General features: G+C 39.6%; 1 protein-coding gene across 1 annotated transcript in view; it reads left to right on the top strand.

Annotated features, from left to right (window-relative positions):
- The window catches only part of LOC122813875 (zinc finger protein 501-like), an 838273-nt gene that overhangs the window by 60704 nt on the left and 751281 nt on the right, over positions 1-26288 (top strand). The gene's annotated exons all lie outside the window — the stretch shown is intronic.

Genomic DNA, 26288 nt, shown 5'->3' on the forward strand with positions numbered 1-26288 from the left:
TCTTAACCATTGTTTTCATAGATCCGTAAAACCTAGTGCCCACCCAGCAAATCAGTATTGTTTTTGAGTAAACCTTCCTTAATATAAATCGCTTCCTGCTCATTTTCCCAGAACTCCTATCTGTTTGGTACCCTGACCACATGAGAGGGTCCTGAAATAATCTTGCTACATCCTTGACAGATAAAAAATGTATTTTATTGTTTTGTTCTTTAGTTAACTTTCAGAGTGCTACTACTTTATTTCTGCTTTATTTGTTAATTTTTTACTTTAAATCATTTTAAAGGTTCCCTAATACTTGAAATCATCTTGTCTAGGTAGTTTAAGTTGTTTTGTGGTATCATTACACTCTCAAACAATCTTTTTGGTGTGTTTTTACATTGAGGACAGACATTTTCCATCTAGCAGTGGTAGGCAGTGGTCTGGTCTGTCTGAGCTGGGGAAATGCATAAGAAAGCTGCAAAATGTGGTTGTTTTATTGGCCAAAACAGTTTCCTGTGTTTTAAGTGCCAGTATAAATTTGGCATGCTGCGTGCTGTAGCTTATTGTGCAGCGATGGTTAGACGTGCCCTGTATAGCTACAGATGTCTACTATAGGTACAAACAAATATTCCCTTTATGAAACACCCGTGAAAGTATACCAGTAGCTCACTGAGTGCAAAACCAGAGCTTTGTGCTTTGAGTGGTACAGAGTAGCTAATTTTTATGTTGTGGAGCACTGCCCCTTGAATATATAGCCCAGTCTAGTTTCTAATCCCAAAAGCCCCCTTAGTCAGCCCACTATTAACCCCTCATGCACCACACAAGTTTGGCTCAGCCAGTAAAGGACCTGACATCATGGATAAGCACTTTCCCAATTTCTCAGCAGCAAGTTTGGAGAAACACAGACACTATGTCCAGCACATACTATGTATCCACACACACACACACACACACACACACACAGACCTACTTATGCAGAAGCACTTAAATGCAGTCTTCCCAAAGGCCTCCCAGACATTCCACCTGTAAAAATTATCCTTAGAAATTCCAAAAGCACTCAACATAAACAACACCTAACACCGCTCATACAGCTGCACCAAGTGGAGGCTCAACTACCAAGCCCAAAAGGTAAGCCAGTACACTACCTGTGACTCTAGTCATTGGGACTCCATTGTATGTCATTGTGATGAACAGAGCAAAGTGAAAATAATGGTAATTTGCCTATCAAAGGCTAGGATCCGCCAAGTTACACATGCACTCAAGCCATTGCACCACAGGTGCATTTCTTCTTAATTTCTCCAAGTCTTTTAAGTTTCTATTATCAGGACGGCAATGGACCCCATTCCTAAGTCAAAGTACGATTAAAGTTCATGAAATTAGTATTGTTTCAATCTTTGATGTAAGCCAAAAGTGCTCCTTGCAACACCCGAATTGTTCTAGTATATATTTTGATTGCTTGAATTTCTTCCCATTTAGTTGTCTCACTGTATTAAAAATATATATATTTAAAAAAAAAAATAGTTTTAACCTATGTAATACAAACATTTAAACCATATGTTGTACATTTTCATGACCGTTGCTAAATTCTGTCATATAAGAGTTTAGGGTGTGTTTTTACAAAGCTGCCAATACTTTGTTATATGGAACCTAATTTAGAATTTCATGTTTATTGTGCATTTGTTTATCCTTTGTTGGGAGTTGCATGATTATACATGAACAATTATTGTTGTTTATATTTATTAGAGTACTGCCAATATATATTAGTTATTTATTATTTATTATTATTTTATGCATGCTGTTTGCACTTGTATATGGTTTTTAGCTCAATGTTCTTTTTAGATACGCTGTTTCTTTAATTAGAACTTTGTGCTTTGCCAGGAAGATACACTGCTTCTTTAATTAGAACTTTGTTCTCTGCCAGGAAGTGATGTCATTTGGGAAAGAGATTTTCAGTGTTTTTAGTATTTAAACTTTGCTTTAATGTTCAGTTCTTGTTTTGATAAAGTCTCCTGAATTGTATAATTGGAGATGAAAGCGCTTATTATTTTAAGTTGGTGAATACTGATAATCATTTTTATCCTAATAAATGACTGTTTTTACCATTCTGCGTTGGTATATACTGGCCAGTGGACGCCATTCTGTTTTTTGGAACACCCATAATGTGCCCAGTAGTGACTCCTGCAATTTGTATGGAGTTACATATTTTGGTAACATTTAAAAAAGAATATACACTCGTATTTCGATAAGACCTGTTGCTCCTACTACTATTGGAGCTGTCTGTGTATTTGTCTTCCGCATGGAGCTTGTTTCTGCTTGCAAATCCTGATACTTTGACTTTGTGTCTCTATTTACGCAAGACAGTGTAGTAGTCACTGGATGTAGAGATTTGATGATCAGTGTTACTTTTGTCGTCTTTTCATGGACCACTGTGTCTGGTTTTTTCGCATCTATCTTTTGAACTGTTGGTAATGGGTGATCCCATGTGATATAAACATAATTTTCTATGATGCTTTGTGGCTCATGTTTCCAGTGTTTTTCAGCTATTTCAGTACCATAATGGTTACACAATCCCCAGTGCAACTGTCTTGCCACATTATTATGCCTTTCAGTATACAGTCCTTCTGCCAGTAGTATGTCACAACCAGCAACGAGGTGTGCGACTGTTTTCAATTCTGTTTTACAAAACATACATTTGTCTATTTCTCCAGCATGTTCAACAGACTTTGTAAACCATTGTATGCGTAGCCCACTGTCTTGGGCCGCCAATATTAACCTTTCATCTTTTGGTTTGAATTCACCTCTCCTTAACCATTCCTGCATTTGATCTTGATCAACATGAGGTTCTTCCAGAAGGTTTGTACACTTACAACTATATTTATACATTTCCACATTTCTTGCCTTTTCATCTGATCCTTTACCTTATATTCTTTCTTTTGTTTTTTGGCACATTCACTTGCCACCTGATTTTTATCTACTTCTGGTTTGATTTTCCATTCCCTGCTTGACATCAGTATGTTTGCTAGACTAAGCAGGGAAGTCATCTTAGATTTATTCTCATCATGTTTCAAACCTTTCACTACGTTTGGGTCCCGTGAGGTCAGCAGATATGTCTGCATTCTCACGATTACAGATCTATACGTGCAATCAATTTCAAGGTGGGACCATATCCCTTTCAGAACGGGGAATATGTAATCTTGGTATGCACTGATTTTTAAAAATCATTTGGTTAGCATGAAGCATTCTTCTTCTTTTCCTTTCGAATCTGGCCAACACATTTTGGGGCCAGTCAATCACTCCAAAACTGTAAGTTAGGACAGTAAGAGCAAATTGGTTTGTAGCTTGAATTTTGTTCCTAGATTTTAATGCTGTTTTCAGGATTAAAGTCTTCTAAAATATAACTTTCTAAGTTTTATTCACATTTGGTCATGTTTTACTGTTGGTCCTTCATCAGTTCCCAAATATTTATACACTCACTCTTGCTCAAGTTCTTTTATATCACATTCCTGTCCCAAACTGTTTTCTTGGTGATGCACTTTTCCTGCTTTAAAGGTTGCTTTTGCATACTTAACAAGACCAAATGACATTCTTATATCATCTGAAAAAGTTTTGACTACTTGCAGTTGTGCTTTCAGTTCCTCATCTGATGAGCTTCTCATCTGCACTCAAGCCGTTGCACCATAGGTGCCAGTATGACTCGGTCATAGTCCATTTAGCTGTAAATGACCTGAGACTTACATCCCTAGACTATATGAAGAGAGACATTATGGAGCACTTGTGTGTCACAGGTTGGTATGTGCCTAGTGTTGAGCACCATTCTATCTTCACCAAGGATGAAAGAGCAATGTCTCAGTGGTTAAGGTGTTTGCCTCTCATTGGCAAGGTGCAAGGTTTGATTCTCACCACTCGAAAGAGCTGTATGAACAGAAGATGATTGACTGTAATAATTGACTTAATTTGTTGTGTCATTCTAGAGAAATGCAATATTTGTCAGCATGGGAAAACATAATTAAAAAAAAAACAAGTAATCTCCGTGGTATCCCCGAAGTCTCAAAACAACCCACTAAAGTGTAGTGGGTCTAAAAACAAAACAGTGTAAGAAACTTCTCTGTGTGGAAAATTTTCAGTCCATATATTTCAAGTTAATCACTGTATATTAATCAGATCAGACAATAGTAGTAGAAGTAGCGAACGTAAACTCGTCCAGTCAAAAAGTAATAATAGAAAATATATAATTCTACAGCATTACTAAGTATTCGAAAGTAATCCAAGCAAGGCAGGCAGTCTGTTTCCAGTCGAAAATCCTTTATTAAGTACACAGACAAGCGATCCAAGTAAAACAAAAATAGAGTAATAATTTCCTCACAAGCTTTCTAAATATATATATATATATACTTTTTATCAGGCATGGGAGTGGTTTATTGTGCTGTAAAACAAAGTGTTATTGGTACACATGTTAAATTCACATCCCTTCCCCATCAGTGTGACATTCGAGCTGGTCCTGCCCTACCTAGTAGCTGTCATAATGATATATAGCACTAATGTACTTTAATGGTACATCTTATTTAACCAAATTATTAAGTCTGTGATTTTATACAAGGCAATATACTACATGACTGGAAATATATCAACATTAGTTCATTTTGCGATCAAAAATTATATATAAATATATACATATACATTTTGCATGTAAAAATCAGTTTCTATTTTCATAACCTATTGTTAACAAAGATCGCTTTCGTCCTTCTAGACTTCTTCAGGTCTGTGTACAAGAACCCTAAAAACCTATATAATTGTATAATTAGTTAGTATTGTTATTATTACCATCATTTTGAATAAAGTGGAAAAAAGAGAACCAGAAAAAAATAAAAAAAAACATGTATGATGATGGAAACAAAATATACACTTAAATTTCAAATGATTTAAAATGGTATTTAAAACCAATTTGTAGAAAAAAATAAAATAAAATACAATTAGTCATGTAAACAATGTGGCAATTTTCTAAGTTCCAGTGCACTTTTAATTGAACAGTAGTAGTTTATTCCAGGCTTTCTAAAAGAGTTCAGCTTTAATTGCCACATGAGTTCCTGTTTCTCCAGAATATTTGGGATGTCTCCTTCAAGATCACCCATGTCTGTGTGATCCAGGATCTGGAACTTAAAACCTGTGTGTCTTTTATGAAGAGAAAAGTGTTTGGCTAGGGCATTATTTTTACATCCAGAGCGGATTTCTGACAGATGACATGAACATGTCAAAATGACAGCAACATTTCAGCTCTCCACTGATAGTTTTTCCTTGGCCTCTCTCCTTCAGTGGACTGGACATTTTTCTGTCTCCTTTTCTCTCTTTCCTTGCCACTGCTCCCTCTTATCCAATAGCTAACTTACTCCTGGCCCCATTTAATACTGCAACTTCTGTCCTCCTATCTTTACTCACTTTTACTTCCTTTTGCTGGATGCTCTATACTGCCTACCTAGCTGCTGTATTTGACTCTCACTATATTGCGGAGCACTATTAACTTCCGGTCTTTACCTGCCCTCTCCCCTGCCCCTTTCCCCTCCCTCCTACTTCCTCCCTGACTTTATAAATATTCCTTACTCAGTGAGTCGCCATCTTTTTTCCCCCTGGTCTTCCTCTCTGCTGCTGTGCGCCTCTGGCTACGGGATTATACTTCCAATAAGGTGAGCCCTGCTGTATTTGTCTAGCCATTCTCATTTTGTCCTATCCTTCCACTTAGTGTGCGAGGATAGATTGTTTTATTATGTTTAACTGCCTAGGAAGCAAATATTAACATCGCGTGTGCGAAGATAGATTGTTTTATTTTGTTTTACTGCCTATATTGCACTTGTTAATATCGCTCAATATTTTTTTATGCATTAATCGCCGCTAACTGCTGCTAGTGTTTGTGTTCCTGCACGTGGAATGCATATACGCTATCGTTCATAGCTATATGCCATTCCTCTTGTATTTTACAGTTGAATAGTTTGTGTTCCTGCACGTGGAATGCATATACACTATCGTACATAGCTGTATGCCATTCCGCTTGTATTTTACAGTTGAATAGTTGTGTTCCTGCACGTGGAATGCATATATGCTATCGTACATAGCTATATGCCATTCCGCTTGTATTTTACAGTTGAATAGTTTGTGTTCCTGCACGTGGAATGCATATACGCTATCGTACATAGCTATATGCCATTCCGCTTCTATTTTACTGTTGAATAAGACCCTAAATTTATCTGCTTTGTACATTCAGAAGCCTGAGGCTCTATTTGATATATTTTGATTAACTGCCACTGTTGATAAAGAATACTGCGCTATATAGCAATATTTAGCCATGTTTTGTTAGAACTGTTGATATTTTTAAAAGACTACTCCTAGCTTAACATTTGGAGTAATTGAGGACTTCTGCTTCTTATACTTGTACTCTACTCCTAAGCTTAACATATGGTGTAAGTGAATTCAGCCATTGGGTCTGTTTATTCTCATACTGTCTCTTGCTATAGTGTTTAACAGAACTGTGATATCTTGCCTAGGATATGAATATCAATGCCTAGTATTTATGAGTGTGCCTTGTTTTCTGTTTATTTTACTTCTTGTTTCTCTCCACTTTATTTACCAGTTGAGCAACCTGCCTGTCCTCTAGTGTGAGACTGCCCTGTCGCTGTTGACCAATGTCCTTCACCCACCATATATACTACTGTTCATTCCTAAGCTGAGGAGCTGAACCTTAAACCTCCCTATTTGAAGAAAAGTATAACACAAGAAAGTATGTCCTCCTAATACAACAGACTGTTCTAAAGCTAGCTCTCTTTTGAAAACTCAAGTTAACTAATGCTAGTTCTGTTCTGATTCTCCAGGGTTTGCTATTATATACTCCATAGCTAGGTCGACCAGCAGCCAAAGCCCTTCAAGTACTTCTTGCTTGCCCTCTCCTCTTGTGTCCACTTTAAACATAACTCCTTCCCCCCTGTACTTGTGATACTACTTGCTATAAATCTTTTGTCCACTAGGTGGCACCCTTCTTCCAGTCTCTTCCCTCTGATTAAAGCCTCTTCCCTTAGACTCGCAGGTTCTATATATTTGTAAGAAACTGCTGCCTCCATATATTTTTCTCTTCCTCCTCCTGTACTGCACTTCACCTACATTTCAAAGTCTACTATCACAACCTCCCAGTGCAACAATCCCTCCTTGAAGATAAGTATATCATAATTTTCTCTGCCCACCACCACTACTGATTAGGCCCTTAACTTCTACCCATCCCCAAACTTTCCTTAACATTTCAGCTTTCCACTGATAGTTTTTCCTTGGCCTATCTCCTTCAGTGGCACTACCCACTCCGTTCGCCCTGTGGGCTCCTTTCTCCTTCAGTGGCACTACCCGTTCCGTTCGCCCTGTGGGCTCACTCCACTCCCCTACCCTACCCCCAAATCCCACCCACCCCCCAGTGCATCTACATTTATAGTCTCCTGTCTCTTCCCCTGTTGCCTCAACCTATCCCATCTCTTTGCTCCTCCCCTCCTAAATAAAGCTCTTTATACTACCCCTCCCCCTCTCTATTCCCTTACCTGACTGCTCTCTCACATACTTCTCCACCTATATCTCCAAACTCCCCACACAGTCTCTACCCCCTCTTTTAATATCTATCCTACCCTACTCATCCATGTCTCTTCCACACTGTCTCACCTTATTTACATGTCTTTTCCTTCTAACTACTCTCTATAATGTAACTTCCTATTCCTCTACCACACTACCCTCCTCTTTCCCACTCCCCTCATCCTCCACTATCTCCTTTCCCCACCCTTCAACACTCCATTTTAATTTAATATCCCCTCCCTACTTCAACCAAATCCATTTCATTATTTCAAACTAAAACTCCATACAGTCTATTTAAAATCTCCTGCTATCAAAATTAAATTACATCTCCCTCTTACTTTATGTCTCAATTCAAAGTTTCACCTCCTCTCTCCCTTCTCTTGGCTTGCTCTTGCAGAAGATATCCACCCCAACCCTGGGCCAACACCTGCTAACAATCTCTCTCCCACTACCTCCACTAATAGGTACAGCCATAAATACCTTAAATTCATTGCCATTAATACCCAGAGTATTAATAACAAAATAACAAATTTCCATGCTTGGCTAAATCTCACTGCACCTGACATAGTAGCAGTAACCGAAACCTGGTTAAAGCCACAAACTACTAACTCTGAGATTTTACCACCTGGCTTCCAAGCACTTAGGTTCGATCGCCAAAACAAAAAAGGAGGTGGTGTAGCCTTAGTCTACAACTGTCTACTAAATCTCAGCCCATACCAAAATCCCATTCCTAAATTTAATAATGCCGAATTAATCATAGGAATCCTCAAAATAAACAACTTTAAAAGTATCTGCATTATAACCATCTATATAACCCCTGGAGACAACTCCTCCACCCTTGAGAATATTCTCTGTTGGGCTACAAACAATATCAAGCATGAGACTTACATTCTAGGCGATGTCAATATTGACTGGAATACAATTAATAATAATACTCCTTCTCTGTCTATCAATCTTTATAATTTTACTCAACTAATAAACAACATTACCAGACCTAACAAAAATAACCCTCCAGGGTCCATCCTGGACTGGATTCTAGTCAGCCACCCTAACAATATCTCCAACTCTGGTATCTTACCAGACTCAATAAGTGATCATCTCCCTGCCTTTATTAACCGAACTACCCAACAGCTCCCTCACCAACATCAATATGCCCACTCTCGTAACCTAACTAATTTTAACCCTTCTGTATTTTCTGAAACCCTTAAACTAACAAACTAGTATTCACTAAAAATTCTTCCCCTAGATGAAGCCCTAGAAGTCTTCAATACTACCTTCCTTAAAATCCTAAACTCCCAAGCCCCACCTCGAACAAAACGAATAAAGTACAACTCTGCCTCTTGGCTAACTAAGGACACTAAAACTCTAATGCTACAAAGGGACAAAGCTTGGAAACTATACAATAAAAATAAAAACCCAGTTTCATTCCTTCAATTTAATCAACTCCGCAATCTTACTAAAAAACTTATCATCAAAGATAAAAAATCATACTACAACAAACTACAGTATACCCTCGGAAACAATCCCAAAAAATTCTGGAATTCCATCAATTCCCTCTTACACCCAGGTACTAAATCCAATCCCTGTCCAGACAACTATAAGACTGACACAGAAATTGCAACCCTCTTCAACTCCTTTTTTACCTGCTCCATAGCTGAACTGACTAAATCCTTCTCCACTTCCACCCCCAGCCCAAACCCAAAGCCTTCTTCACCATCCTCCCCTCACTCCTGCTCCCATAAACCCCCTCCCACTTTTATTCTACAACCCGTGTCTACCACCAGTATCAAAAAACTTCTTTCCAAACTCAAACCGTGCTCCAATGCCCCCGATAATATCCCATCACTCTTTCTCAAGCTCGCAGCAGATGGTATCGCCATACCTATCAGCATTATCATCAACAGATCCATCCAAGAATCTTATGTTCCCAAACTTTGGCGAGCTGCCCACATTCTGCCCCTTCATAAAGGAGGCAAAATAATAGCATTTCTAACTTCCGCCCAATAGCCATTCTTTACCCAATTTCAAAAGTCCTTGAAAAATGTATCCACCGGCAACTCATGCCCCACCTCCTCAATAACCATCTCCTCACTCCTACTCAGCACGGATTTCGGCCTGACCACAGTACCATAACTGCGTTCCTTTCTTTCCTAGACATTGTCAACCATGCCCGTGACTCTGGAGATATTGTCTCCACTGTTCTTCTTGACCTTTCCAAGGCATTCAACACAATATCCCACACACTCCTTCTCAACCACCTTTCTAACCTCAATCTCTCCCACAATTTCCTTTCTTGGTTCAAAAGTTATCTCTCAGATAGATCCCAAGCTGTGAAATGGAATACAGGTACCTCGAACTTCTTACCTACACCCTACCGGAGTCCCTCAGGGTTCTATTCTCGGACCTCTGCTCTTTAATGTTTTTATCAATGATCTCCACTCTGCAATTCCTCATTCTCAAATTGTACAATATGCAGACAACTCCACTGTTATCTGCTCAGTCCCTAGCCTTCCCGAGCTACAAGCCAAAACCCAATTGGCCTTCACAACCACAGAAAATTGGATGCTTCAAAACCATCTTTCCCTTAATGCCAATAAATCCCATATCATTCTCTTCTCCCCCTCAAAAGCTCTGCCTCTTGATAAGCCATCCTTCAAAATCTCCAGCCTCTCCCAGTCCCCAATAGAAGTTGTTAGTTGTGCAAAATTACTCGGAGTTACCATTGATGAACACCTGAAATTTAATACCCATATTCAACTAAACATAAAAAAAAACATCAGAAGCTCGGTATGCTTTACAGAAACGCTAACTTTCTTTCTTTAGCTACAAGACAAACACTCGCCACTACCTACCTTCTCCTTCTCTATTGTATGGTGCTCCTCTTCTATCCAACCTCACCGCTTCTATCTCCTCAAAACTTGAAAGTTGCTGCTACAAAATAGTCAAATTCGCTACTAACTCCACTCATTCTACACACCATTGCATCTGCCTCCGTAGTCTCCAATGGCTAGAACTCCCTAATCATCTCAATTACTTCCAACTTACTACTGCACACAAACTAATTTTTAAACCCACTGCTTGCCCTGCATTATCCAACATCTTGCCCTTCTACACTCCTCTCAGGCCCCTAAGATCTGGCCACCAAAATCTTATTTCAGTATACAAACCCAAACGACCTCCTGGCCACCTCCTACTTTCTTATACTACAGCAAAAAATGGAACTTGCTTCCTCCCCTTCTAAGAGTCACTACAAGCTATGAACAATTCAAATCTCTTCTCCATTCTCACCTCTCCCAAAACTGGAAATGTAATTGTATACTTCCTACCTAGATCTTAATACATCCCAGTTCCAATTTCCCCCCTCTGGTCCCTCCTCTTCAAACCCTCTCCTCAGCTCCCCTCCCTCTACTTCTTTATCTCCTCTCTCTCCCCTGATTAAACTATCTCCCCTGCTTAAACTCTCTATTTATTCCTTTTAAATCATCTCCTCCCCACTGCCTACATGCATGTCTAATCTCACAAATGTATCTTTTGCCTTTTTCATAAGATGTACTTTTAGACTCAAACATAAAATGAATCTTAGTCTAACTGTTCTTTTTTATCTTCCTCCTGGCATCTTTTCTCCTTTAAATTCTTTGCATCTCCTTCACTTCTCCTCTGTTTTACTTCTCTTGCATTCAAGATCTATGTATAATTTCTTTTTATCTCTCTCTTCTATGCTAACAATACAGTTGTATAAAATATTAATTTCTTATGTAAACTGCTAAATGTGCTATGTTTTTGGAAATTGTTAAAGGTGTTATGCTGTTAGAACACAGAGTGCTATGTGTGTAATGTATTATTTTTATGGAGCTTTTCTCCCCGGGCCTCCACTGAAAACGGGCTTTTGGGCCCAGTGGACTTACCCAGTTATCAAACTGGAAATAAATAAATAATAATAAATAAAATTAAATCCTTTGCTTGAGTTTATTTACAGTCCACATAGATTGCATCACATTCATTGCACTGTGCCCTGTAAATTACTTTTTTAGTGTTACATTCACCCCCTGCACTGGTTTTAATGATCTCCTTTAAATAAGGGCAATAAAAACTATCACCTTGCTGTATAAATATACAAAATGTACAATTAGGTTCACATCTTTTAGTGCTTTTCTCACATGGTCTAGGTTTAAATTCAACAAAACTTCTAATATTCCTGGCCTTCCTATAAACAAATGATGGGGCTTCTCATAAGATGCTAATCAGAAAAGGGTTTCCTGTGACAATGTCCCAGTTTTCTTCAACAACATTTTTGATACTGTGATAATCCAAAGTGTATGTCAGGATGCAGCTATTTTTGCATTTGTTATTCTCTGTGGGATTATTTAACATTTTTCTACTGGGGAGGTTGAGTAAAGGTGCTTCAGTCCTTTTCAGTTCTATAATGGGTTCCAGGATGTTTTGTAACATCTGACTTTCATAGCATCTCACTAGAAAATCATTCTCTAAGTTGTTCAGGTTTCTCAAAAATGGTTCCATCGCTGTGGTAATTTGAGCTAATCTATAGCCTTGGGATTTCACTACATTATACTTGGTTTTTGTAGGATGTAGACTTTTACTGTGGAGTAATAAGTTAACCCTCGTTGGTTTTCTGAATAGATCAGTGGTGATTCTGTTATTGTTGATGTCCTTGGAAATCTGCATATCTAAGAAAGTGGTTGAAGTACAGCTATGGGAAGAGGTAAACTTCAGGAAGGGGGTTGTTTGATTGAGGTAAGTGATAAAATCTCCAAGCTGTAAGGTGTCACCTTCCCACACAATAAAGACATCGTCAATAAAACGTAAATAGCATGTGATATGCTGCATGTAGTCTGTCTTGTTTAACACAAAGTCCTCCTCCCATTTGCCCAGGGCTATGTTAGCTATGCTGGGAGCCATGGCAGCCCCATTGCTATACCAGATTTTTGTTTGTAGTGTTTGCCATTGAAAGTAAAGAAATTGAAGTCCAGTACAAGATTAATGAGCTTGCTTAACTTTTGCAGTTGTGCCTGTGTACCCTGATTATGTTTCTTAAAAGACTCCATAGCTGCTGTTATACAGTAATTGCGAGGGAGCACTGTGTACAAGGATCCCACATCAATAGTTACCAAAATACTGTCAGCCTCCACTGTAATGTTTTTTATTTTCTTCAAAAAATCCATTGAATCTCTTATGTATGACTTATTCTTTTCTGCTAGAGGTTTCAGCAAGTAATCAAGGTAAATGGCTGTGGCTTCAGTAAGGGAACCTCCACTTGCTACCACCGGTCTATAAGGTGGGTCTTCTCTGTTCTTGTGTGGCTTTGGTATTCCAAAAAAGTAAGGTAAACGTGGGCATGGGCTCCATAAGTAATTATAAAGATTTTCAGTGATATGTTTTTCTTCCCATAATGTGGTGAGATTAGTGTTCCATAAATCATATGCTCTTTTTATGTCATCCGTGGTAAATAACTCATAAAATCTGTTATCCTCCAGCATGTTCTCTATCTTTTGGTTGTAGCTAGTGGTATCAGTCACAAGTATACCTCCTCCCTTGTCTGCCTTCATCACACGCCTGGATTTATCATTGCCTAGCTCAAGCAATGCTTTTCTTTCTCCCTGTGTTAAGTTGTAAAGTTTTTTCTTTGGAGGTTTTTTAAGCAGTTTCCTGATATCCATCTCACATTTCACTTCGAAAGCAGCTAGTGTTTGATGGAGTGGTGGACAATAGCTGCTAGGCCTTTTTATAGTTTCATCAATAGGCTTATTTTCAGTGTCATTACTTTTGCCATGAAACTGTACCCTTAAGTTGAGCTTCCTCACAAACATTTTAAAGTCTGTCAGTACTTGAGCAACCTCACTCCTGCAGCTTGGTACAAAAGTAAGTCCTTTGGACAACACACTTTTTTCCTCTTCAGTCAGTGCTTTAACAGAGTGGTTCCAGATAAGTGGAGCACCTGTTATTGTGGTACCTGTTGTTGTTGTTATTGTACCTGTTATTGTGGCTGTTTCCTCTGTCTGAGCCTGGGACCTGTGTTGTAGTCGGGCTTCCAGTCGGGATTGCCCAGGTATTGTATTTCCCTCACCCCTGTCCACTGTTTTGTTCTCCTGTCTCCCTGGGAGTTTGTGGATAAAGTATAAGACCTCCGGAATTCCTCCTCTGCTTTCTGGAATCTCGGTGGGTTGTAGTAGTATTCCTCGCTGTGGCTGTGGTATGGGGGGAACTGGTAAGAGGGACAAGCTCTGGGGCTCTGGTGGTGGTGGTCGTTCTTGTTCTGGTACTGGTGCTGGCTTTGGTATTGGTGTGGTGGTTGAAAACATAATTAACAATCCACTTTGCTTTGCTAAGGATGGATGGCATCTAAACATAATTAACAATCCACTTTGCTTTGCTAAGGATGGTTGGCATCTAAACATAATTAACAATCCACTTTGCTTTGCTAAGGATGGTTGGCATCTACCCCCTCTAGGCTTTCAAATATTGGCTAAAACATTGTCCTACTCCATACAGCCTTTTTTAGGCAATGCAAATTGACAAAACCTTCCAACTTAACAAAATCTGTCCATGGAAGTCTAAAAGTGTTACTGCTCAGTGTCAGGAATCTAAACAATAAGCTCTGCTCCCTCCAAGCTGTCTTCACCCTGGGCAATGCAGACATCTGTGTAGTTACTAAGACATGGTTTAAGGCCCCAGAGAGCACCCCAGCTGTGCAAGGCTTCAGTGCTTTCCATACATTTAGACCCACAACTGCACAGACAGGGAGTAAAGGTGGAGGTGTCTTAATCTGCATCAGTAACAAGCGTACCTCTAAGATGGTTAAATAGGATGATGCTATGGAGTTCCTCCACATCCAGATTACCATACACAAAGTCCCATATCATATCCTAGCAAGCTGCACGTTACCGTATATGTCCCATGGGGCCCATAGCTTATGGTACTGGAGATACTCACCATTTAACCAAACACCATACTCCTGGGAGCTTCAATTATCTCTCTATAAACTGGGAATCCTGCATGACCCAAACTTGTAGGCTGAGAGAGTCCTACAAAGCCATATGTCTATACTGTTTTATACTTCTGAGAGGTTATTTATGGCTGGCATACAAGATATCCTTGGATAACACTCTCATGTTTTGCATATCTGCAAAACAAACAGCACTAGAACTACTAAATCAAATCAGATTTAAACTTTGCAACTTAAATAGAACATGCCATTTTGTGGAATAGGCTTCCCATCCAGCTGTGACCTTCCCTAACCCTATTCAAGAGCAATTTGGATCGGTGGATAGAAAATTGGATATTCGCCTCTGGTCTAACGTCCATCTCTCTGATGGACAGAGGCAGCCATAAAATCATGCCATAACTAACATACACCCCTTGACATAACTTCTAAGGCACAATAACTAGAAGGATTTATTTGGGTTACATGGCTTGGCTTATAAAGGCCCCAGGAAGGAAAGGAACAGGAAACTCTGATGCAGTCAGTGTTGAGAAGTGATAGGCCAGTGAGTTTCCATATGACAGAACAACAGATGACTAATAAAACCCCAAAAGTCAGAAGTTTGATAAAACAAATGAACACAGTAATTAGGACTGTCCATAGAGATGCATGCGATATAACAGAAGTAAACATAATATATTACTGTGCTGCTGAATTAATAATTGATAAAATTCTACCACAGGAACGTAGGATAGCAAGGGAAAAGGGGTGGGGGGTGAAAGCGAATACCATCATGGAAATATCTAATAGAGAAAACTATAAAGCAGCTAAGACAAGAAGTGTCATTGTTAGTAGATTATAGAAGAGGGAACAGATCAACAAAAATATTAAGAAAGATAGATGTGATAAAAGCTATGCGTAGTATTAGAACAGACCAGGGTCTGTTATGCACTTTTGGAGATAACAAACTAAAAATTTCAAAACAGGTGGAAAGACTCAGAGGATACGAAGATAAATATAAGGGAAAAGCACAAAATAAGCAATTTACTGATGACCGAAAAAAGAGGAAATAGATACATTTTGGAGAAATATCTATGAAGATCCTGTGGAACATAACAAAGATGCTAAATGGATAGAAGACGTAAAAGAAAGAATAAGACATTTAAAGGTACAGGATATGAAATGGGATGAAATAACAGCCAGAGAAATTTAAAACAAAGTTGGGAAAAGCCTCTAATTGGAAAACTCCAGGCCCAGATGCAGTACCTAACATTTGGCTTAAAGTATTAACTTCTTTACACAAGGATCTAGCCATGAGTAAGAACTATTTGTATACACACCCCGAACAGACACCACACTGTTTAACAACAGGAAAAAAAATGCACTTGCTTAAGAGTGAACCTGCAAGCTACCCTAAAAATTATAGACCAATAGTTTGTCTTCTGATGACGTATAAACTATACATGGGGATTGACGCCGACAGAGTTTATAGTCCTTTAGAATAAAACTCAATTATGGCAGTAGAACAAAAGGGCAATAAAAGAAAGTCATATGGAACAAAGGATCATTTGTTGTTAAATAAAGTTATGGTGGAGAACTGTAAGAAAGGGAAGAATCTAAGTATGGCATGGATTGACTATAAAAAAAGCATTTGATAGAATCCCACATTCATGGATAAAAGAGTGCTTAAAAATGTATAAGGTACATCCTACACTGATTACATTACAGTAACCATGAAACAGTGGCAGACCGCTTTGCAATTAAGCTATGATAAAGGACATATTATTATCCCAGGGATAAAAATCCAAAGGGGGGATATTCCAGGGTGACTCCCTGTCACCATTGCTATTTTGCCTTGCCATTAATCCATTAAGCTGTGTACTTAACAGCTTAGGTCATGGCTACAATTTGGCTTCTAGAAAACAACAAAGTCTAGTGACTTCTCATCTTCTCTGTTGATGATTTAGAACTGTATAGCTCATCAAATGAGGAAATGATGGCACCGCTGCATGTTGTCAAAACTTTTTCAGATGATATTGGAATGTTATTCGACATTACAGTAACCATGAAACAGTGGCAGACCGCTTTGCAATTAAGCTATGATAAAGGACATATTATTATCCCAGGGATAAAAATCCAAAGGGGGGATATTCCAGGGTGACTCCCTGTCACCATTGCTATTTTGCCTTGCCATTAATCCATTAAGCTGTGTACTTAACAGCTTAGGTCATGGCTACAATTTGGCTTCTAGAAAACAACAAAGTCTAGTGACTTCTCATCTTCTCTGTTGATGATTTAGAACTGTATAGCTCATCAAATGAGGAAATGATGGCACCGCTGCATGTTGTCAAAACTTTTTCAGATGATATTGGAATGTTATTCGGTCTTGATAAATGTGCAAAAGCAACCTTTAAAGCATGAAAACTGCAGCACCAGGAAAATATCAGTTTGGGACAATAATGTGATATAAAAGAGCTTGAGCAAGAGGGAGTGTATAAATACACGTAGTTCTCAAAGTCAGTGTGCTAAACAGTCACAGCCCTTAAGGCCAAACACAATGCCAGACACACTTGTTATAGGTGACTCCATAGTCAGACACACTGATGTCCCACTCACCAGACTGAACAAGGAAAAGATCACAGTAAGCTGCCTGTCAGTCGCTAGAATCCACCACATAACACAAGCACTCAGGTCACTCCACAGCAAGTACAAGTATGACTCAGTCATTGTCCATGCCGGTGTGAATGACCTGAGACGTACCTCCCTGGACTACATGAAAAGAGACATAGAGGAGCTCTCAGATTATGTAGCCCAGGCCGGTATGACCCTGACCCTGAGCAGTATCCTACCCTCACCAAGAATGATGCCACAATACAGAGACAAAATGATCAGCTTTAATAATTGGCTTAATTACTGGTGTCATTCTAAGGGGATCCAATGTCTGTCTGCCTGGGATGACATGCTTGACAAGCCACGCTGCTTCGCAAGGGACGGCTTGCACCTGTCACCCCTGGGCTTCCGGATATTGGCAAAAGCTCTTGCCACCCCCATAGTGCCTTTTTTAGGCAAGGCTCAAATGATAAACCTACCGCCCTAGAAAACAAAAATGGAGAAAAACTAAGGGTAATACTGCTCAACGCCAGAAGTCTAAACCTCAAGATGCACGCCCTCGAAGCCCTCCTCAGTATGGAGAACATCGATGTCTGTGCTGAAACCTGGTTCAAGGCTCCTGAGAGCACCCCAGCACTATCAGGTTATACCTCATATCATGCGTTCCGGCCCCAAAATCCGGACCGAACCACAAAAGGAGGGGGAGTATCCATATTCATAAAGGATACCCACACCTCCAGGTTAGTGGCAATGCACGAAGCATCGGAGACCATCCAGGTGCAATTAACCATAGGTAAAACTGCCGTACAGTTCGTAACATGCTACAGACCACCTTCTCAAACTCAGGAAACCCACACAGCCTTCCTGAAGACACTGGAGAGTATGAATGTCTCTCCAAACACCATCATATTGGGTGACTTCAACTACCCAAACATAGACTGGGAACATTACTCAAGCCCCAACACCCTAGCCCAAAGGTTCCTTGAGTTCATAAACTCAAATGCTATGGAACAACTAGTCACCATTCCCACAAGAGGAGAAAATATACTAGACCTGATCATCACAAACATGGGGAAAAAATGCTCCACACCGGAAGTATATCCCTCATTGGTGAGATCAGACCATAAATTAATCTCACTGGAGATCCACATCCCGCCCCCACCCCCAGCAAAAATGACCACAGTGAAAAACTTCTCAAAAGCAAACTTCACACTTCTTAAGACTGGAGTGGTATCCTTCAAGGCCCCCGAGCCAGTGGAAACCACAACCCACGCTGCTGAAACCCTTACAAATGCCTTCTACGAGCACCTCCAGGAATGTATGGATCAAGCAATCCCTAATAAAATCAAGACCCTATCCACCAAAGGCAGGCGCCCGGTCTGGTGGACTCCAGCCATAAACAAACTCTACAACAAGAGGAGAAAGCTACTACATGACAGAGCAAAATCCCTAAATGGGAAGGCATCTCTGATCAATACTAGCAAAAAACTACGATCACTCATAAAATCATCCAAGGCCAACTTTGAGAGAAAAATTGCTAATGACACAAAAGACAATCATAAAGCCTTCTTTAGCTATGTTAGAAACCTGGGTGGAAACTCCCAGATATGCTCAGAATTAGTCCAAAATGATAAAAAAATCACTGAACCCACAGACATTGCCAACATACTGGCAGACAGGTTCAATGCAAATTTCTCCCCTCCCTCCCCCCCAAAAGGAGAAATATCTATCCCACCAGAGTCTAGCCTCCCAAACGTCTCAGATGCCCAGGTGAGAGCTGCTCTCTCTAATGCAAAAAACACAGCATCAATGGGACCGGACGGTGTCCCCGGCTGTGTGCTACACGAACTCAATGAGGAGCTAAACCCACACATAAGGCTGCTGTTTAATCTTAGCCTTACTACAGGATACGTACCCAAAGAATGGCGTACGGCAACTGTGGTCCCACTCCACAAAGGCGGTGCTTCTACGGACGCTGGAAATTACCGCCCCATAAGCTTGACGAGCCTTGTCTGCAAAGCTATGGAGAGGATCATAATGGAACTCATAAATAAAGACATTGGGAACCTACAGACACTGGATCCTACCCAATTTGGCTTTGTCAAGGGCAGATCCTGCCTCTTGAACTTGGTTGACTTTTGAAACAGTCACTAAGGCCATTGATGAGGGTAAGGCAGTTCACACAGCCTACCTTGACCTAGCAAAAGCGTTCGACACAATACCCCACTCGGGCATCATAGAAAAGCTCACCAGCTTAGATGTAAACCCATATGTCACAAGATGGGTTGCAAACTGGCTCAAGGACAGAACACACAGGGTTAGAGTTGCTGGTGCCATGTCAGACTCTAAGCCGGTCATGAGCGGTGTCCCACAGGGCTCAGTCCTGGGCCCCTCTTGTTCGGCATTTATTTTTCTGAAGTGCAGGCAAACATAGGGGATTGTGGCTGACAAAATTTGCAGATGACTGCAAACTGGGCACCATAATTGACACTCCATCAGACACAGACATCCTCCAGAAAGGTCTCATAGAAATGGATAACTGGTGCCAGAGCCATGGCCTTAAGCTAAATGCCAAAAATGTATAGTCATACCCTTTGGGAAAAACAAGGTAACCCCTAATTACCACATAGGTGGTAATCCATTAAACACGGAAGACGTTATCAGGGACCTGGGGACCCAAGTTGACAGTAACCTCTCTTTTGACACTCACATTGCCAAAGTGGTTAGGAAGACCTTCTACATTGCCCACCTGATCATGAAGGGATTCACATCCAGATCAGGAGAGGTCATTGTACCCCTGTACTCTTCACTTATCAGACCAATGATTGAGTACAACGCCCCATTCGGAATGTACCTTACCCGACACCTGCAGCAGTTGGAAAGACCCCAAAAGTTCCTCACCAAAAGGATAAAGGGGCTCAAACATATGTCATACGATGCCCGACTGAAGAAACTCCAGCTCTGTTCAGTCACATACCGTCTGCTCAGAGGTGATCTGTGCCTGACATACAAGGCCATGTCCAACCCGGAATTAATGGACATGCTCCACCTCAAAAAATCCAAATCCACCAGAGCCACGAGAGCAAGAGACTTAAACCTCAACACGGATATAAATAGGACGTGCTGGAAGGACAGATTCATCATCCAGAGACTCCCTACACTGTGGAACAGAATCCCAGTCCATGTGAGGCAGAGCCCCTCACTGACTCTGTTCAAGAGAAATCTTGACGAGTGGATGGGAGATCGTAGGTTTACCCCGGGAATCATCTCTGTATCACTGCTGGACAGAGGCACAGCAATCTAATGGGTATAGTATTCTCATCCTAAGGGGTGGTGAAAGCCACACACACTCTGGCTAGGCTTATAAATGCCCTAGGGCAGATAGCCTAGTATGAACCTATGAACCTATGAACTTGGGAATTGATGAAGGATCAGCAATAAAATATGAACAAATGCGAATAAAGCTTAGTAAGGAATACTTTAAAAGACTTAAATTGATCCTGAAAACAGCATTGTCATCTAGGAACAAGATCCGAGCCATAAATCAATTTGCTCTTCCTGTTCTAACTTATAGTTTTGGAGTGACTGATTGGCCCCAAAAAGTGTTGGATAGATTGGAGAGCATGAATCTCCAAATGATTTTTAAAAATCAGTGTATACCAAGATTATATATTCCCTGTTCTGAAGGAGGTATGGGCTGCCCTGAAATTGATTACATATTTAGATCTACAGTCATGGGACTTCACACACATTTACTGACCTCACACATTTACTGACCTCACAAATGTAAAGGTTTGAAACATGAGAATAAATCTAAGATGACATCTCTGCTTAATTTAGCAGAAGCATATCGACATCAAGCAGGAATGGAAATCAAACCAGAAGTGGATAAAAATCAGGCAGCAACTGAATGTGCTAAAAAATAAAAGAAAAAATATAAGGTGAAGGACCAGATGAGAAAGCAAGAAATGTGGAAAAAGCATAAATATAGTTGCAAGTATAGAAAACTTCTGGAAGAGCCTCATGTTGATCAAGAATGAATGCAAGATTGGTTAAGGAGAGGTGAATTCACATCAAGAAATGAAAGGTTAATATTGGCAGCCCAAGACAGTGAGTTATGTACACACTGGTTTACAAAGTCCATTGAACATGTGGGAGAAACAGATATATGTAGGTTTTGCAAAACCGAATTGGGAACATTCACACACCTTGTTGCTGGTTGCGATGCACTAATGGCAGAGGGACTGTATGCTGAAAGGTATAATAATGTGGCGAAACTGTTACACTGGAGATTGTGCAAACATTATGGTATCGAAGTGGCTGAAAAACACTGGAAACATGAGCCACAAAGAATCATAGAAAATTATAAAGTTTATATCACATGGGATCACCCAATACCAACAGTTCAAAAGACAGATGCTAGAAAATCGGATATAGTGGTCCAAGAAAAGAAGACAAAAGTAGCATTGATCATTGAAATCGCCACACCTAGTGACTACAGTTTCTTGAGTACAGACAGACACAAAGTCATAAAATACGTTGATCTGCAGGCAGAAATGAGAGCCATGTGGAAGAAAGATACCCAGTTCCAGTAGTAGTAGGAGCAACTGGTCTTATAAAAAAATAATTTACAGTTGTATTTAGATATGTTACCAATTCATGTAACACCATATGAATTACAGAAGGAGTCATTACTGGGCACATTGCGGGTGTTGCGAAGAGCACTACTGCCTAACATCAAAGAGTGAAACAATACTAATTTCATGAACTTTAATCGTACTTTGAATTAGGAATGGGGTCCATTCCTGTCATGGAATTAGAAACCCAAAAGACTTGGAGAAATTAAAAACGACAGAAGCCCCAGTGGTCATTAGCCTAGTATGTACCTATGAGCCATGACCAGTCTCAGATTACTTGCAAGAAACAGCTCTGCTGTCCTCACAGAAAATAGCCAGACATAGAATCAGTAGTAGATTCTGGTGAATGCTTGGCTGAGATTACTAGATACCTTGTAGATTTTGAACAGGAATTGTTGAATGCCTGTTGGCAGCATAGGAACTAATATTTTTTATAGCTATTCCAAGGATGAGTTTCAGAAGATTTCCAGTCAGAAAATTTGAGAAAAGTAAACCGTGACCTTCTAACTGAAACGTATGCTGCTGATTTTATAGAAGTCATTCTAGAAACTATTACTTTGCTTTGTGGATGTTTGTTGTAAGCACAGTACATTACATATTTACAGTAATTGCTTAAATTTAAAGTATTCATAAAATATAAAGGTTCAGTGTATTAAACCTGGCACTGCCTGTGATCCATGTCATGGCTGAGAAAGCTCAATGGACCACTGCACCAGCTTGGCTCCTTTACATTTCCCTGCGTTTAGACTCATTCTAGTTTCAGTTAGACAAAACAAACTGGTCAAAACTATAGCTCTGTGATTAACCTGTAGTTCTCAAATTCCCCTAAATAAAGTTTGGCAGAGGACCCCCCCCCACATATGAAGAGCTCCACCCCACAACCTGTTACAAAACTGTACTTACTCTACGATCACACGGATATGGAGAAAGGAGAATTGCTGAATTTCAGACGGAAATTTCACCAGTGCTGATTTTTGTGTGTACAGTTCCAGGAGCTGAGATCAATATCAGCAAGTCAACACTTGATGAAAATGGAGTGATATAAGTAAATCGTCAGATGTTTCAGTACTCTCTGCATGTTTTCTTTCACTGTAACTCAGTGCCATTCAAAAAATTCTCACTGCCCACACAAAAACTAAAGGTTCATATCCAAACAACTACACCTACTTAAATCAATGAATGAATTCTAAATCTATTAGAAAGAAACATGCAAATTTAAAAATGAACTATAACCAGCCATTTAGACCCATTTGATTTATGGATTTACTATCAGAGCCAAACTAAAACTGAAAATCTAACCTGAACAGTAACAATACAACATTAAACCGTAATTGTAGAGTATGTATGTCTGTTGTTTTTAAGAAGCATTTCCAAGGACAGCACGTGCATATAAATAGCGAGTACATGCTAGCTTCAGTGCCATTTTGAGAGTGCAGCCAGAGTGTGAGCATGTATGAGAGAGAGAGTTTGTTCATAAGTTTATCTAAGTTAAAGTTTTTAAGCCTCAATCCTGATGTGTTTGTACATAATAAAGCTGTTTGAACAAAACACAGAAATGTTTGTCTGTTTCATCCTGACCAGACAAGCAACATGGAGTCAGAACTGGGGTTCCAGAGACTGCTTTTCCGAGCTATGAGGTGCAGAGTTAACAGTGAAGGTAAGCTAAGAGAACCAAGAGCAAAAAAGGGCCAGAACAAGCTATCTGTAATGAAAGCTTGCATGAATGATTATTTTATTAAAAAAATATAAAACGGAGCATTATGAGGGGACATAATGCATTACTAAGCAAACAAATAGCACATAAACATTTATTAAGCAAACAAAAGGCATACAAAAGTATATTAATTAAACAAATTGTTCAAAATTAAGATATTTTATAAAATGATGGTCAGAAAAGTATATAGGAGGTTGAGTTACCTCAGAATTGCAAAACGAGCGTGTTTAGAGTAAACCGAGCACAAGAAAAGAGATTAAATGGGCAAAATGAATATAATAAAGGGCATATTAAGCATAAATAAAGCAAGGTGACTGCATGTTTTTTTGGCAATTTACAGTGTTTTGGCATAAACTACTATTTTACATTGAATGAAGTTATTAAAGGTATAACTAGAGTTATTCGAAGTATCGCAAAATGTGTAAAAGTGTGCTTACAGTATATGTTTATTACTGTATTTATTCCAAAGAGTTTATTGTGTGCAAAGTGCAACTATTTTGTGAAGTGCAGTCAAAGTACAGCCATTTCAAAAAGTTTATTGTGGTTGGTGTGTCTATTCGCAAAGGGTAAGAAACAAAGTACAGCGATTTTGGAAGTGTCTCAGTATGCTGTGTACTGTTTATTCGCAAAGTGCAGTTACTTTGATTTTTTTTTTTTACTTTGAGCGTCTTCTACTGCCAGTTTATTCACACAGTGCAGTTATTTGAAATGTTTCTTACACTGCTAAGAGGTGATCTCTCGAAGTAGAGTAATTTCAAGAGTGTTCTTGTCTGTCACAGACTTATTTTGCAAAGTATTTCACAGAGTTCAGTTACACAGAGGCTTATTGTGCTTTTGGGCATAGTTACAAGTACTGGCACAAATTTCTATTTTGTGTGTGTGTGTGTGTGTGTGTGTGTGTGTGTGTGTGTGTGTGTGTGTGTGTGTGTGTGTGTGTGTGTGTGTGTGCATACTTGTAAAAGCCTTCACTAATATGTTAATATGGCAGAGGCATTTCGCAGACCAGGTCCATTTATATTTCAGCAGAATATTGCAGAGAATCGGAGAATATTTGAGCAAGAGTATGATATTTTCATAGTAGCAGCTTATTCTGATAAAGATGCATGCAGCAGTGCATTCATTTTGCCAAACCTAGCTGGGTCAGAGGCCATTGAAAGAGAGCGTTCATTTGTGTATGCACACCAGTGTATGAAGGAGAAAGGGGAAAACCATCATATTGTTGTTCAGGCTGAAACAAGGGAAGGCACTGAGTGCTTGAAATGCAAATGCAGAGAAATGTGCAACCCCCCCCCCCCGACAAATGTTACATTAGAGAGGCATTTCTTTTACACAAGAGACCAAAAGCCAGGAGAATTTTTGCAGATTATATTACTGACTTGAAAAACAAAGCTAAAAATGTGCATGTTTGGTTATTTAAAAGATGTGTTAATAAAGGACAGGCTTGTATGTGGTATTAATAGTGCTGCTGTTGGAAAGATTTTGCTTCATGATAGAGATTTAATGCTGAGCAAAGCTATTGAGATTTGTCAAGTCCATGAAGTTACAGCAAGGTATATGCCTGCAAATGACAAGAGCATGGTTTCAGTAGGCTCCAGAGCAAATGTAGACAGCATGCAGCAAGCAGAAAGAGGCCTAAGCACATGGCAGCTGCACCCCCTGCAAGTGTGCAAGGGAAAACCCATACTTTTCCAGCAAGTTCAAATCTAGTTCAGTTAAAGGAGCATACTCAGTACAGTACAAAGGTGAGTCAGCAAAACCCAAGTCAAGCTTTATTGTTAACTGTCACAATTGTGCTGCCAACCATGAGTCTAAAAGAGAAGAGTGTTTAGCATTTGGTCAGCAATGCCACAAATGCAAAAAAATGGAACCATTTTCAAAAGTTTTGCAAATCAAGTAAACCTCACTTAGTTGCAAAGAAAGGTCTCTTAAAAAAAAAAAAGCAAGTTGATCATATAGAAAGTTGCAACTCTATTTTCTACATAGATGGTGTATCAGTAATTGGTGAAGCAGTTAATGCAGTAGATTTATTGGCAAAGAACGAAGTGTTTTGTACTGTCCTGATGGCAAACCCACTGAGCTCAAAGTAGACACTGGTTCAAAGTGTAATGTTATGGCAGCAGAGTGAGAGCTGGTGAATGACTCAATGTGGCTAACTGTGCAAAACTTGTTGCCTATGGAACTGAGGAAATTCAAACCGAAGGCAAAATGGTGCTTTAATGTTATTTGGCTGGGAACAGTTGCAAGTTGTTATTTTATGTAGTCTGAAGACCTGCGCAGTCATTATTGGGTCACCGAGACAGTTTGAGAATGAATTTGCTTTCCTTTACCAAAGATGTCCATCATATAAGCACACATCCCAGTTCTAATTTCACTGATGATATATTCTCAGAATAAACTGATGTTTTGAATGACAAGCTAGGCAAGCTTCCATTTGTACATTCCATGAAGTTAGACCCAGAGGTCAGTCCAGTGGTCAGACTGGCAAGAAAAGTTTCAGTAGCTATGCAGAGCAATGTTGGATAAAATGGTGCAGCAAGGTGTAATTTGTCCAGTTACAGAGCCAACTGAATGGATGTCATTTATGGAGCAGCTTACAAAAAAAGCTCAGATGAAATCAGAATATGCACTGACCCAAGAGGTTTGAATAAAGCATTAAAGAGACCTCCTCATCCTATGCGAATAGTCGAGGAAGTCACAGCCCTAATACCGAATACAACTGTTTGTTCTGTCTTGGATGCAGAGTTTTCATTTTGGCAAGTGATGCTTGATCTCAAATCTTCTATGCTGACTACATTCAGTACCCCATTTGGAAGATATA

This window comes from Protopterus annectens, chromosome 10.part0 (assembly GCF_019279795.1).
Source record: "Protopterus annectens isolate FY-2018-M chromosome 10.part0, PAN1.0, whole genome shotgun sequence".
Classification (NCBI taxonomy): Eukaryota; Metazoa; Chordata; order Ceratodontiformes; family Protopteridae; genus Protopterus; species Protopterus annectens.